This window comes from Callorhinus ursinus, unplaced genomic scaffold, assembly GCF_003265705.2.
Source record: "Callorhinus ursinus isolate GAN/ISIS: 27379988/994484 unplaced genomic scaffold, GSC_fseal_2.0 scaffold27, whole genome shotgun sequence".
Classification (NCBI taxonomy): domain Eukaryota; kingdom Metazoa; phylum Chordata; class Mammalia; order Carnivora; family Otariidae; genus Callorhinus; species Callorhinus ursinus.
The window spans coordinates 6,484,785-6,499,930 of NW_027397089.1; the positions used below are offsets into that span (position 1 = coordinate 6,484,785).

A 15,146-nucleotide genomic window follows, 5' to 3' on the forward strand; every position below is an offset into this window, starting at 1 on the left:
AGGAACAAGACAAGGAGGTCTACTCTCATCACTTCTTTTCAACATAGTACTGGAGGTCCTGGCCACAGCAATCAGACAACAAAAAGAAATAAAAGGCATCAAAATCATTAAGAAAAATGTTAAACTTTCACTATCTGCAGATGACATATTATATACAGAAAACCTGGAAGAGTTCACCAAAAAACTGGTGAACTAGAGCTGATAAACAAATTCAGTAAAGTCTCAGGATTCAAAATCAATGTACAGAAATTTTTGCATTTCTATACCCAGAAATGAAGCAACAGAAAGAGATATTAAGAAAACAATCCCACTTACAACCGCACCAAAAATAATAAAATATTGAGGAATAAACCTAACCAGAGTTAAAAGACCTGTACTTTAAAAACTATAAAACACTGATGAAAAGAAATGAAGATGACACCAAATAATGGAAAGACATTCCATCCTCGTGGATTGGAAGAACAAATATTGTTAAAATGTCTAAACTGATGTAGAGATGTTGGGGTTCAGAGCTGATGACCAAGAAAGAATTCTTGAGACATCTCTGGTGCAAAAAGGTGGTTTTATGAAAGCACAGGGACAGGACCCAAGGGCAGAAAAGTGTTGTCCCTGGACTGTGAGAAGCAACTGATTATACTTTGGAGTTGGGGGAAGTAAATACAAAGCGAAGTTTACAAATAGATTTTCATCTGCTAAAGACTCATAGGATCCTGGAGGCCTACCTATTGTCAAGCAAAGGTTGTTTTTCCCACGAGCAAAGCATTAACATTAAGATTGGGAGTTCCTGGGGATATCTGGGTGGCTCAGTGGGTTAGCGTCTGCCTTCAGCTCAGGTCATGATCCCAGCGTCCTGGGATCGAGTCCCTCATTGGGTTGCTTCTCCCTCTGCCTGCCACTCCCCCTGCTTGTGCTCACTCTCTCTCTCTCTCTCTCTGACATATAAATAAATAAAATCTTAAAAAAAAAAAAAAAAGATTGGGAGTACCTGGAGGAAAGTGATACTCTGCCAGCCTCAAGTATCTGTCAATAGGCTGCAGGTTATAAGTAAATTTAATTTTATCTGCATTTCGGTTTTTGACCTTTGTTCTCTATATCATATACTACCTAAAGCAATCTACACATTTAATGCAGTCCCTATCAAAATACCAAAAGCATTTTTCACAGAACTACAACAAACAATCCTAAAATTTGTATGGAATCTCAAAACCCTAAATAGCCAAAGTGATCTTGACAAAGAAAAGCAAAGCTGGAGGTATCACAATTCCAGACTTCAAGTTATCTTACAAAGCTGTAGCGATCAAGACAGTATGGGACTGGCACAAAAACAGACACACAGATCAATGGAACAGAGCGGAAAACCCAGAAATGGATGCCCAATTATCTGATCAATTCATCTTCGACAAAGGAGGAAAGAATATCCAATGGGAAAATGACAGCCTCTTCAACAAATGGTTTTGGGAAAACTGGGCAGCTGCATGCAAAAGAATGAAACTGGACCACTTTATTACACCATACACACAAATAAATTCAAAATGGATTAAAGACCTAAAAGTGAGACAGGAAACAATAAAAACCCTTGGCCCAATTTGAAACATAAAATTAACCATCGCAAGTCCATCCCTAGTCAACTTAGCACCTGTACACATCTCCTTAAACCACACTTAATCTCCAAATAAAGACAGTAACAAGGTCTTAATTATGACTAAGATGATACAACTATCCTGTGTACACCTGGAAACATACTAACCTCTTCCCCAGAAGAGGAAAAGTCCTTCAATTAGGTTTACTCTTTTTTTTTTTTTTTACCATATCATTATTTTTAATGTCCAGCATTTACAATACGAGGGCCAGAGCTTTCTCCCCAACTCAAGTTTATAAATTCTCAATTGGCTTGTGAGGTCAATAGGGATACTTCTTCTTGTCTAATCTGGTTTCTGGGAAGACTTCATTCAGGTCCTCAATGGTCATCTGATCAAATGGAATTATGTTCCTCATCTTCTCCAGCTCTTTTTCATATTCCTCAATCCTGGCCTTTGAGAGAGACAAAAACTTGGCACAACTTTTCACATCTTCTTTTTCTTCAGCATCCACCTGAACAGTATATTTATCCTCTGGCACAGGAACCTCCAGGGCATTAAACTTCTTCTCAAAGTCATCTACCAAACCAGCCTTTGCCACATTGGCCTTGTAGTAAGCCCAGCTGATAGCAGGTGGTTTCTCAGGGAGAATAGCCAATCTGGAGGTAAGTGTCTCATTCCAGGATTTCAGGGAGTTAGCAATGGCCTTCTGGTTTCGGGGTATGATCTCCCCAAAAGCTACCCAGTCAATGGTTTTTAGAGCAGCAGGTTTTCACGCAGCCATCTTGAGATCCTTCACCAACCCCAGCGGCCTAGAGTCCACAGCAGCAAGGAACAGAACTCAGGTTTACTCTTCTTGATATCTCAAATTTTATATACTATGATGGAAAAGTAACACTACTTAAAATACTATGTACACACTCAATGCATCTTATGCTACATGATAAGGAAATGAGAGGGGAAAAAAACAGATATTTTACATATGTAGCCATACATATGTGTGCCTACATACAAACATATTCATAACAATTGAAAGGAAATACTCATGACTATTATAGACTTTGTTTCTGTAACTGGTCACTTGGTTATAGCTGGTATTTAGAACTACCTTCTTCCACTACCCATTCTGAATTTCTTTTGTCTTCAGCAAGCAATTCAGCTGGTCATGACTCTCTGATGGGCTGACTCAAACCTTCATTCCTGAGGGTCTAGGCCATCAGCAGTCCTCCCTGAACTGGGTTACTTTAGTTTTCCATTGACCTTAATCAGAGGGCAGGATAATACTAAGATGCCCTAAGGGATCTCCTGTATTTCAGACATACCCTTCCTTACCTCCATTGTGAAATAGCAGTCCAATTTCTCCCTTGGCAGTCAGGATCAGTCATCCCGGCCAGTAGTGGCTTTGCCTGTTGATTCAGTGGCATGAGGAGTCCAAACCGGCAGTGCAGCTGTCTGAACTTCCAATTCAATGGAATTGTTGTGTCTCCTGGTAAAAGCGTTCCTCCATTTGGAACTACAACGTCTAGGCCAGCAGAGCATAAAGTCATGGAAACAGGCACTAAAAATTTTGCTCATGGGTCAGTAGGGGTCATAGTGAATGGAGTCACTTCCATTCCCACCCCTTGATTCCTGAACCTATTATGAATCCTGGCTATGGGAGAAACTGGATACTAATTCTGAGCATACACAACCTTCTTAAGAACCTTGCCCCAGTGCTGCAAGAAACTGACACACCTAGCTGGCACTGTAACTTAAGTCTTCAAAAGACTATTCCAACATTCTATCAAGCCAGTTGCTTCAGGATGGTAGGAAACATAAGACTAATGAATTCCACAAGCTGTAATTCTTTTGCTCTGAAATAAGTTTCTTGATCAGAAGCAAGGCTGTAAGGAATACCGTAATGGTGGATAAGGCATTCTGTAAGCCCACAGATTGATAGTTTTGGCAGAAGCACTGCATGTAGGGAAGGCAACTCCATATCTAGAGTAAGTGTCTATTCCAGTAACAACAAATCACTGCCACTTCCATGATGGTGGCCCTCCAATATAATCCACCTGCCTCTAGTTAGCTAGCTAATCACCCCAGGGAATGGTGTCATATAAGGAATTCAGTGTTACTCTCTGCTGATGACAGACTGGGCACTCAGCATTGGCTGTAACCACACAGGTCTGGATGAGTGAAAGTCTATATTGCTGAGCCCAAGTGTAAACTCCATCCCTGCCCGCACGGCCATTTCTATGCATGAGCTCACTGGACAATAACAGGGATGGCTGGGAAAAGGGCTGACTGGTATCCACAAAATAGGTCATCTTACTCCCTTGATTATTAAAATCCTCTTCTGCCGAGGTCATTCTTTGGTAAGCATTTACATGGAACACAAACATCTTCACATTTTTTGTCCAGAGAGGTCTATCTACATACCTCTTCCCCACGTTCCCTTGTCACCAGTTTTTCAATCATGTTCCTCCCAAGTCCCTGACCATCCAGCCAAATCACTGGTCATAACCCATGAAACAATACAATCATCCATCTGGCCACTTCTCCTTCCAAGCAAAGTGAACAACCAGGTGCACTGCCTAAAGTTCTCCCCACTGAAAGGATTGGCCTTCACCACTGTCCTTCAGAGATACCCCAAAGAGGGGCCATAGGGCTACAGCTGCCCACTTTCAGGTGGTACCTGCATATCATGAAGAACCATCTGTAAACCACATCTGAGTCTTTTATTCCCGTCAATTAACCTTAGGGAACTTCCCGTGAAGCCATAGGTGCAGTCTCAGAAAAAGGAAGATGCTAGCAGAGTAGGGACTATAGCATCTGAGCACCTTCTTCTTGTAACGCATTGTGTCTTCAGGGCCTGCTCAGGCCTGATTAGATACATAGTGCTTCCGTTTGACAATGGAGTACTGCTGTGCATGCCCAACTTTATGGCCCGATGGGTCAGATAACCACCCACTTAGTACTGGGCAGCTCAGGTCACATAGTAACTTGGTGGCTCACAGTTAAGCAGAATCTAAGACCCAGCAGCAAACCAACAGCTATTTCCTTATAAAGGCATAGTTATCAGCAGAGAAGGGCAGGCTTTGGTCTAAATCCTAAGGATCTGCACTATGATTTACCTATCGGGGCCTGCCAAAGGCTCTAAATAGCATCCCTGTCTACCACTGACACTTAAACACCATTGGATCTGCTAGATCATATGACCCTAGCAACAGAGCAGTTTGCACAGAAACCTGAACCTATTGCAGATTAAATGTTCCAGGTCCCACTGAAAACTCATTTTTTGAGTCACTCAGTAAATGGGCCAGAGTAACATACCCAAATGAGGCATGCATTTAAGGGTTCAATATCTCCAGCTTCATCAGGGTCTTCCCACATGCCCCTAATATCAAATTTCAGAAACCCATTCCTTCCCAATTTATGTCCTCACTACAATGTATTAGTTTATATTACTCTCATCTACTCGACTGTGAGATTCTTGAAGACCAAATAACATTTATTTCTGTAACCTCCAGTGGCTAGTACAGGTACTTAAAATATAGTCAGGGCTCAATAAAGATTTCTACTGAACTGAATTTTACTTCTCAACACATCTCCCTTGTCCATTATTTTAACTTTTATAAATTCAGTTTTGACAGTGGTTAAATCCATGTTTATGCATTTATCAAAAGTCTTAATCTGCTAATTGTGCCCTTTAACAGAAATAGACATGTTTACCAAGGGAAATACATAAAGGACTCTTTTGCTCATTTTTTTCCAAGATGATATAAAGCTTGTTCTAATAGCTACTTTTAATTTCTTCTTGAAATGAATGTACCACTATCATCACCAAGATCATTTTTTTCATCTGATCCTGACTTTAGTATCAGTCACCTGTAATTTTTTCACTTCCAATACTTAGTAATCGAGAAAAAAATTATCTATGAAAGACTGGTAATGCACAGAGATTCTAATTCTTCCAGAAAAACACAATATATGTGTTAATGAAAAAAATAATCCTCATGTCTGAAGCACACTTAAATTGAGTATATCCCTAACAAACCTGAATCCTTATGAGCACTATTTGAAGGACTTTCCCTCTTCACCATTTTAGCTAAAAATCCAAGGCTTTCCCATAGGGCAATCTAAGCACTACCAACATTTTTTTATATGCCATATTGTCAGAATCCTACAGAAATGTCAACTGATGCTATTTCTCTATGAGTAAATATATAATCAAGTCCAAAAAAGGCTAGCTATTGGGTGATGGCACTGACATTAGTGAGTTTTATTTACTAAGTTCATTTAACTACACATAAGTATTTAATTCTATATAGATGTCTTTGGTTGGTATTTTTATATTTTATATTAACTAGACACCACAGAGGAATTAGCTATACTTCTAGAAACCCACTCTATCACCTTCAACAACTTTATGGTGAGCCTTTGGCAGCAATATACACTACCCAAACACGGCATATCTGTCTGGTGATAAGTAAATAAATACCTGGCCCAAAACTACATGATTCAAATATAGTAAGAAGAATAAAAGAAAATAGAGAGATGCATCTTGGAAATACCTAACCTGACACCCCCTTGTGAAAAAATGAGTAATACATACATACATACCCAGGGGCACCTGGGTAGTGTAGTTGGTTAAGTGTCTGACTCTTGGTTTTGGCTCAGGTCATGATCTCAGGGTCATGAGAGTAAGCCCCACGTTGGGCTCTGGACTCAGTGCAGAGTCTGCTTAAAGATCCTCTCTCCCTCTTCCTCTGCCCCTCCCCTCCATGCTCGCTCGCTCTCTCTCAAATAAAGAAATAAATCTGTAATTCAAAGATCTCATTTTCATTCACCCAATTATTTAATTAAAACCAACTACAATGCTACTGAAGAATATAATGATCAATAAAGCCACTGTCTTAGATTAAGAAAGAAAATATCAATAGATAATGTAAACTACAATAAAAGTTTAAAAGTGTTGAGATCTCATGCCCATCCCCATGCTTTCATCTCCTCAGATGCCTTGGATCCTTCTTCAGAATGTTTTATCTATCAGCTCCCCTTATTCATCATTCATTTTCCCTTCTGTTCATTAACTTCAATAAATATTAACTAGCACCTTTGATGTTCAAGACCCCTGCTAGGTGCTAAAGATATAATGGTAAGCAAAATTGGTCCTTTCCTCATTGTACTTACAGTCTGGCAAAGAGAAGAGAAATAAGCTGTAAAAACACATGCAACCACATAGGTGTTGCAAAGACTGAGGGGAAAAAGGAATCTGAACTTCTCTGGAAGGTCAGGTAAGGTTTCCTAATAAAGAGAAGCCTTGAGTACTTGCCTCTGAAGCCAGAATGAGTAGGAGGCACTTCCAATTAAATATGGAACACTGAACATCCATGTTTACTACCATTCTCTTCTAAAATGCCACTAAAATGACAGATGCATGAATAGGCAATTCACAGAATTACCCACGTGACCAATAAATATGTGGAAAAATAGTCAATCTCACTAATAATCAGGGACAGAAATATGTTAGTGACAATGAGATTTATACCCATCAGATTAGCAAAAACTACAAAAGTAATTATACCAACTATTGGCAAGGATGAAGAACCACTCTCAGATATTAATAGTGAGAGCAAAATGGGAACAATGGCTTTAGAGAATAATTTAGTAATATCTAACTTGAAGATGTTCTTACCATAAGAACCAGCAAATTCTAAGGCAGACCCTAGAAAAATTCCTTCATGTGCATCAGAGAAGATGAAGAAAATTCATTGCCATGTTGAAGTCCATTTAGAGAGAGGAAATTAATAATTAGTAAAAAGCCATTCAAATGATAAAGCGGTGTAAATGAAAAAACTAGTGTCATATGTATTGGCATGGATAAATTTCATAAACGTTTTACTGAGTAAATAAAGGAGATAGCAGCAAAATACATAAAATATTTAACAAAAATATTTAATAAAAAAATTTCATAGACCCACTACCTCACACAATAAACAAAAGTTAACTCAAAATGGATCAATGACGTAAATACAACTAAAACTATAAAATTCTTAGAAGAAAACATAGGGGCAAATCTTCATGACCTTCATTTGGCAATGGATTCTTAGATATGACACCAAAAGCACAGGCAACAAAAGAAAAACTCACTAAACTGAATTTAATCAAAATTTAAAACTTCTGTGTATCAAAGGGCATTATCCAGAAACGGAAAACAGGGACTCCTGGGTGGCTCAGTTGGTTAAGCATCTGCCTTCGGCTCAGGTCATGATCTCAAGGTCCTGGGATAGAGCCCAGCATCGGGCTCCCTGCTCAGCGGGGAGTCTGCTTCTCCCTCTCCCTCTCTCTGCCCCTTCCCTTGCCTGTTCTCTCTCAAATAAATAAATAAAAATCTTTTAAAAAAAATCTACAGAATGGGAGAAAACATTAGCAAATCATATATCTAATAAGGGACTAGTATCCAGAATATATAAAGAACTCTTAAAATTCAACAACAAAAAGACAAGCAACCCAATTTTAAAATTAGTAAAAGAACTGAATAAACACCTCTTCAAGAAAGATATAAAAATAACCAAAAACACTTAAAACATTGCTTAATATCATCATTAGGGAAATACAAATCAAAACCACAATGAGGTAGCAGTTCACATCCACCAGAATGGCTATAACCAAAAAAAAAAAAAAAGGAAAATACTAAGTGCTGATAAAGATGTGGAAAAACTGGAACCCTCATACATTGCTGGTAGGAATATAATATATACAACCACTTAGGAAAATAGCTTAGCAATTTCTCAAAATGGTAAACACAGAATTACCACATTAACCAGAAATTCTACTCCTACATATATGCCCAAGAAAATTGAATACAAGTACACAAACAAATACTGGTACATAAACGTTCATAGCAGCACTATTCACAATAGTGAATTAGCACTGAACGCCACTAGTTATACACTTTAAAATGATTAATTCTACGTTATGTGAGTTTCACCTCAATAAAAAAATAATCAAAAAGAAGAGTTTAAAAAAATGTTTGAAAGTGTCCAGTGCAGTACCCGCTACATTACAGATACTTAAAAACAGTGGCTATTATTGCCTCTATTATATATTGCTCTATATATCACAATATATCATTGCAGTAATTGGTCCATAAACACAGGTAGTCACTATATTTGTGATATTGACATAACTGCCTCAATTCCAGGATCTTAACCTCCAAAATTTACTTTCTTACTACAACTTTGTATCCTTCTATTAATAGTAGGCTATCATTCCCACTGAACCTGCCATTCACATCTATTGAAACTTCTAGTATCCCAACCCCTCTTTCTCAGTCTATCAATAACTCCTCCTTTGTAACTCCCAACTTAGTTACTATTGGTAAAGCTTTTGTCTTGATGTCTTCCTTGATCGCTCTTTGTCCTTCTAAATGCCTGTTTCTTTTCCGTATGTCTAATGTGGTGTGTTATACACCAGTAAATACACTCAATAGGTGATAGACAAACCAACCCACAGGCCAATTTTTGGGCTCCCTCAATTGAGACTAACCAATCTGAGGAACAGAAAGAAAACAGAATGAAGAAAAATGAACAGATCCTAAGACCTGTGGGAAACCATCACGCGTGCCAACATATGCACTACGGCAGTCCCAGAAGAGGGAAAGGGGCAGAAAGAATATCTGAAGAAATAATGGCCAAAAACTTCCCAAAGTTTACTTCCCAAAGTGTACTTCCCAAAATACACACACACACACACACACACCACCACCACCACCACCACCACCACCACCACCACTACCACCACCAACAGATGGATTCTGAAACGTTTTATAAAGTGGGAAAAAAGTATATGCTGATTAAAGAATCAGATCCCAGGCTTACGATTGCCAATCCACCACTTGAACAACCTGCTGAATTATCCTGATCAGATGAAAGTAACTATGATGAGAATATCCATGGCCCTTCTATGTGGGAGAAAAAAATCTCCAAAAATTTCATGTATATGTTGTCTCACTTGTTCATAAGATTTTTTACTCTGAAGTAGAACTTTTGATTTTGTAGGAATCACATGATAAAACATTTTGCAATCTGATTAGATTCTAAGTGGTCAGAGGACTTCTCATCAGTCATATGGAAATCACTTTTTATGTTCATGACTGTGACACTGAGAATAACCTGCGGCACTCCTTTCTTCTCCTGTTGGTAACAGGAGAAGCAAGATCATTAAGACCTAACTTTGGAACTACAGAAAATAAACTCAAAGCATCAATGAATATAAAGTCTCCTACAAAAGATTCTTGCAACAAAAAGTACCACACAAGTACCCTTAACCAATATGACTGGAGGAAAAAAAATCAAATAAACTAAATAAGCAAGAGACATTTTACAACACCAGCCACTTTAAGCAGAAGCTAGTCCTAAAAAGAAATTAATAAAAAGTACCTCTTCTGCATAACAGACAAAAGAAACCTAAAATACCTAAATGCCTCATGAAAACCATCAGCAGTTAATAAACACGTTTTTCCCATTGTGCAGAAAATAAAATATTCATTTCAATTTGTCTTGTGATTCATGGCAAGTAGCCCATTTAATGCCATTCAGGTATTATAGGCTTATTTTCAATTTTTCATACTTAATTTGGGCCAACTGTGAATAAAGGTTATCTTTATCAAATTCATAATTAAAATAATGATACTCTTACTTTTATTAACTATCTTGTATTGATGTCATTTTTTAGTATTATTCATCAAGCCCCTGTCTATCAGTGAAACACATGAAGAGATTAATGGATCTTGCATAATACTGCAACACTGTCTACTACAACTGTAGAAGTTCTGAATTCTCGTAATACAGAAGTCAAGCATCTTGAAATGATCATGCAGACCCTCTCTTACCACAGGATGGACACAACATAAAAGGTGATTTGGCTGGTCTCTCCATTATCTAGGCCTACTTTTGGTAGATGCACACGGTAAATGATAACAAGGCTGGCAAAGGGAAAAGAATGTCGTCTCTGAATACCAGGAAAAAGTGATTTCACACTTCACAAAATAGTGGTTCCTTCATTCATATACTTAGTGTATATGACTCTATGTTTGGACTGCATTATGTAAATACCAAAATGTACATATCCTTCTAAGGAAAATAGCTTTACGAGAATTATTACATGCTGCATTTTAAAGTGAGTAGCATCATCTCTATTCTTCATCTATTAAACCTGTAATTTTAAAAAATGCTTTCCATTTCAAAATTTTAAAAATTGTTATATCCCTTGCTAGTAACATTAAATGTATCCCTAATTCTTTTTTTTTAAACATTTATTTATTTGAGAGACAGAGAGAGAGCACGAGCAGAGAAGAGAGGCAGAGGGAGAGGGAGAAGCAGACTCCCCACTGAGCAGGGAGTCTGACGTGGGCCCTGATCCCAGGACCCTGGGATCATGACGTGAGCTGAAGGCAGACGCTTAACCGACTGAGCCACCCAGGTACCCTTAATGTATCCCTAATTCTTTAATAGGATTCTATGGCATATAGCTAACAAAAGTCTTCTGTCCACTTTTTGAGGATCTGACAGAGAAGGAAAGGAGGTACAGGTAAAGAAATGTCTAAATTTAAAATTTAAAAACATAAAAAGACATAAATTTGGGTAAACATTTTAGAAGTGACTGATACTGTCTCATGTTGAGTTATTAATTTAATGAGTTTATTTTAAGCATCAAAATTAAGAAAGATTCAGAATAAACACAATATATACAAAAAGCTTACAAGAACTTAGTGTTGGTAGTCTATGAATAAAACAAGATTCAGGAAGACCTGTGATCAAACCCCAGCTCTACCACTTACTAATAATGCAAACTTGGGTAAGTTTGCTCACTTGTCTGAGACTCAATTTCCCTGGCTATTAAGTGGGAAAAATACTACCTACCTCAAAAAGTACTGGTTGGAATTCAATAAAACAACATAGAATCTCTACATGATGCTAGACTCAAAGACTACTATAATTTTTATCAAAAGTAGAATGTGAATAGTATTTCACATGACACAAAATGCATCAGGAATTCTATCTAGATCACTGGCAACAAAATAACAATATTGGTGGAAAAATCATTTAATTATTTTAGACTCTAAACCTATAAAAGAAATGGTTTGAACTAGACATGACTTTCTAAAATTCTAGAATTCTACCTTAAAGTGATGCCCAGAAATTTTGCTCCAAAATTTACCACAATAAATAACCCAGAGGAAAAATTCTAAGAACATCAAATGAAACAGGCAGTGTATATTAAGAATCTGAAAAAATTTCATGCACTTTGAGTAATAACCACATTTTTAAAAATCAATTAAAAGAATCTTACCAGAGTTATGTACAAAAAAGATGTTTAATGTTAATTCTAATTGGGAAAACTTAACTATCTTAACTATAAATCAAGAACTTACAAATCAAGTTCTCAAAAAATTCATGACATAGTAAGCACTTACAATGCTGAGTGAAAAGGGAAAAATATAAAACAATATTTACAGTTCTATTTTTTTAAATGTTTGTAAAATAAAAAGAAAAACCAGCAAAATATTAGCAGAGGTTATCTCATATTAACAGAAATGGGTTAGTTTTTTTCCAATGGATTATTTCCCAATTTTCTTCCATACAACTATGATTTCCACAATGAAAAAAAAAACACAATAGTCATTCATATTAAAAAAAAAAAAAAAACCTCTCAGCAAAATAGAAGCTAAGAAAACTTCCCCAAGCTGATGAAAACTGTTTACAAAAAACCTACAGCTAATTATTTAATGGTAAAAGACTGCATGCCTTACCCACCAAGATAAAAAACAAGGCAAGGAGGCCTGCTCTTACATGTCCTATTCAACAGCATACTGGAGGTCCTAGCCAGTGCAGTCAGACAAGAAAATTAAATACAGCTGACCCTTGAAGAACTCAAGGGTTAGGGGTGCCAACCCCCTCATGTCAAAAATCTGCATATAACTTCTGATCGAATGATAATTTTAATTATAAATTATATAGTTCAATAAACCTAAATTTTAAAGGACATAGGACATGCCCTTTTGAAAAATAAACGTCAGATTAAATGAGCTATACCCATCTCACTGGGTTTGGGGACAGGGGAGACTGAGAAAACCAAAATAACCTTAGAAATACTGCAAATCAAAAAGAAAAAACTTATCCTCAAGATTTATCTGTAAGAAGAAATAGACACTGATATAAAGAATTAATCTAAAGAGAGTTGCCTTTTTCATTAAGTTCCGGTTGTTTGGACAGAAAGTAACAAAATCTTGATGAGCTTATAAGAAAGTCCAAAAGTCACAAGGAACAGGCTGATAAAGGAGCACTGTGGTTATGAGCCAGAATTTGGAAACAAGTTACCTAAGGCTCCCCTTCCAATTTACTAATGTCAATACTCTCATCCAGTCCAATGCACTGCCACCCCAAATTCTATTAAAAGAAATATAATAAACCTTCAAATAGCTTTCTTTATTTATACCAATCCTACATACTTTAAAAATCATTCATCTACAGCTAGGGGTACAAGATAAAAATGCCTCTTACTAGGCAAATTCTTATTTATCCACTTAACCTCCAGATCAGCTAATTCCTTTTCTTTTTTACTGTCACCAAAAAAAAATATTAAATAAGTGCTGTCCCTCTGTGATGACTCTGCAGTTTCTTTCTGACTGGTATTAAGATGATTACAAAAAGCTCTAAGAAGTTTTGAGCTTATGACTCCAATAAGAAGATACATTTTTCCATGTCATAAAAGGGGTAAATTGTAACTTCCAGCACTGTTTATGTTTATTCCATTTGGCTTATACTGTTGCTAGGATACCAATTCATAGTAAGATTTCCAAGCCCACAGAACAACTTTCCTAGCCAGTCAACTTTGTAACCAGGGCGATTGTGGACCACACAATTTTCTGGCTCGCCAGCACCACACAGGTGCACTCTCCCTGACATCCCCCGTGCTCCATTTACCTAACAGGTACAGTAAGCATTGCCAATTCCTTCACTGCAACAGAAATTGTAGCATAGGGCAAACAGGATGATTAGAAGCGTAGGGATCTCTGATGTCAGAGAACAAAGTGAATCTACTGTCACTCCCTGTTCTCCCACCCAGCTAAATATTCTGGGTATTTTGCCTTTAAACCGTAGGGTGAAATGTTAGACCACTCCAATCACTCCACCAACGAACATGCAAACACTATTCCCAAAAGCCATCACCCAACTACCGCCCGGATAAATATTCAGAGAGGAAGGTGGCATCAGTATCTGTACAGTTCGGAAAGGAAGGGAAGGAAAGGAGTCGGAATTCTTAAGGGGCCGCTGAGTCACCTACAGCTGTGGCCAGGACTTCACCCTCCAGGAAATCAGGCTCTGCCCCAACTCCCACCACGGAAGCGAGCGAGAGAAGCAGCAGCAACATCACCCTACCAAAAAAACATCCAGCACCGCTTTTAATAGTGTTACCACTCCTTAAAGTGAAGCCAGAAATAGGTTTCATGTCCAAAGCTTTCCACCACAGTACACACCATGGGCAGATGAAGAAACATCTTTATTGTGGGGAAAGGGGGCGCACTTAGAGGGATGAAGGATGCCTCACCACTTGGAAAGTTACTGGGTCCGGCCTTAATCCCAAAATGCCACTTGCATTGCAACATGTGGCCCAGGGTTACAAAAGAAATGTGGCTGACGGACGTTGCAGACGGACGTTACGCCGGTGTACAAAGCAAAGCAGAGGGGGAAACATAAATCAGGCGCCATCGGTGAAAACCCGGCAAGGATCTAAGTCTCCGTTCGGTGGGAGGTTCGGTGACACAATAATCACGTGTACTGTCCGTAGACGTTCGGAAATATTCGATTCTGGAACGTGCAGGGGCCGAAACCAGCCGGCAGAGCAAGTACCGGTCGGCACCAGCGGCCGGGTTAGCGCGGTTCCGTTCCAGCCCGAGGCGGGTCACGCCTCCGACTCCCGGTCCCGGCGACCTCCGGGGGCGAAGCCGGAGCCGGCGCGAGGCGGAAGCCTGGCCGCGCTCCCCGCCCGCGCCCAGGCCGCCTCCGGGTGCACCGCCGGCCTCGCGCGGCCCCGGCCCCCAGACCCAGGCCCGGAAGGCGAGCATCGATTTACCTGCTCCCCGCTCTGGCTGCCGCCGCCGCCGCCGCCACGCCGCTCACCCACACTGCCAGGTGAGCCACCCAGCACACGGCCCCTCACGCGCACACCCGGGGCACGACCCCAAACCCGTTGGGGGGGGGGGGACCGCGACCCCAGCCACACAAGTTGGGATAGCCCACGCACCACCCGGCTTCGAACACCTCTGCCCCCGGAAGTTGATTTCCTCCAAAGCCCGCCCAAAGCTGCGGCTGTCACTCAACGCCAACACGCGCGTCACGTGGCCCGAGCTGAGGTGGCGGGGGGCATCTTCGGAGCCACGCCTCCAATCGCTTGACTAGTCCCCGGAGGTTGCCTTATGAAAAGGGATGACGCAGGAGCTACCTCCTGTTAGTTATAAGTTCTCGTTCCTCGTGAGTGACAGGCCCAGTTTCTATGCCTAATGCATGCAAATAAAACCAT

The 15,146-nt window shown here is 39.4% G+C and overlaps 1 protein-coding gene and 1 pseudogene across 11 annotated transcripts in view; both read right to left on the minus strand.

Annotated features, from left to right (window-relative positions):
* The window catches only part of CCDC91 (coiled-coil domain containing 91), a 349,003-nt gene extending 334,091 nt beyond the window's left edge, over positions 1-14,912 (minus strand). For all 11 annotated transcript variants that reach the window (XR_012373954.1, XM_073877771.1, XM_073877767.1 and 8 more), the window contains exon 1: positions 14,700-14,912. The gene's annotated coding sequence lies outside the window, so the exon portion shown is untranslated. The remainder of the gene's footprint in view (positions 1-14,699) is intronic.
* Positions 1,819-2,361, minus strand: LOC112830017 (ATP synthase peripheral stalk subunit d, mitochondrial pseudogene; annotated as a pseudogene).
* Positions 14,913-15,146: the final 234 nt, after the last annotated feature.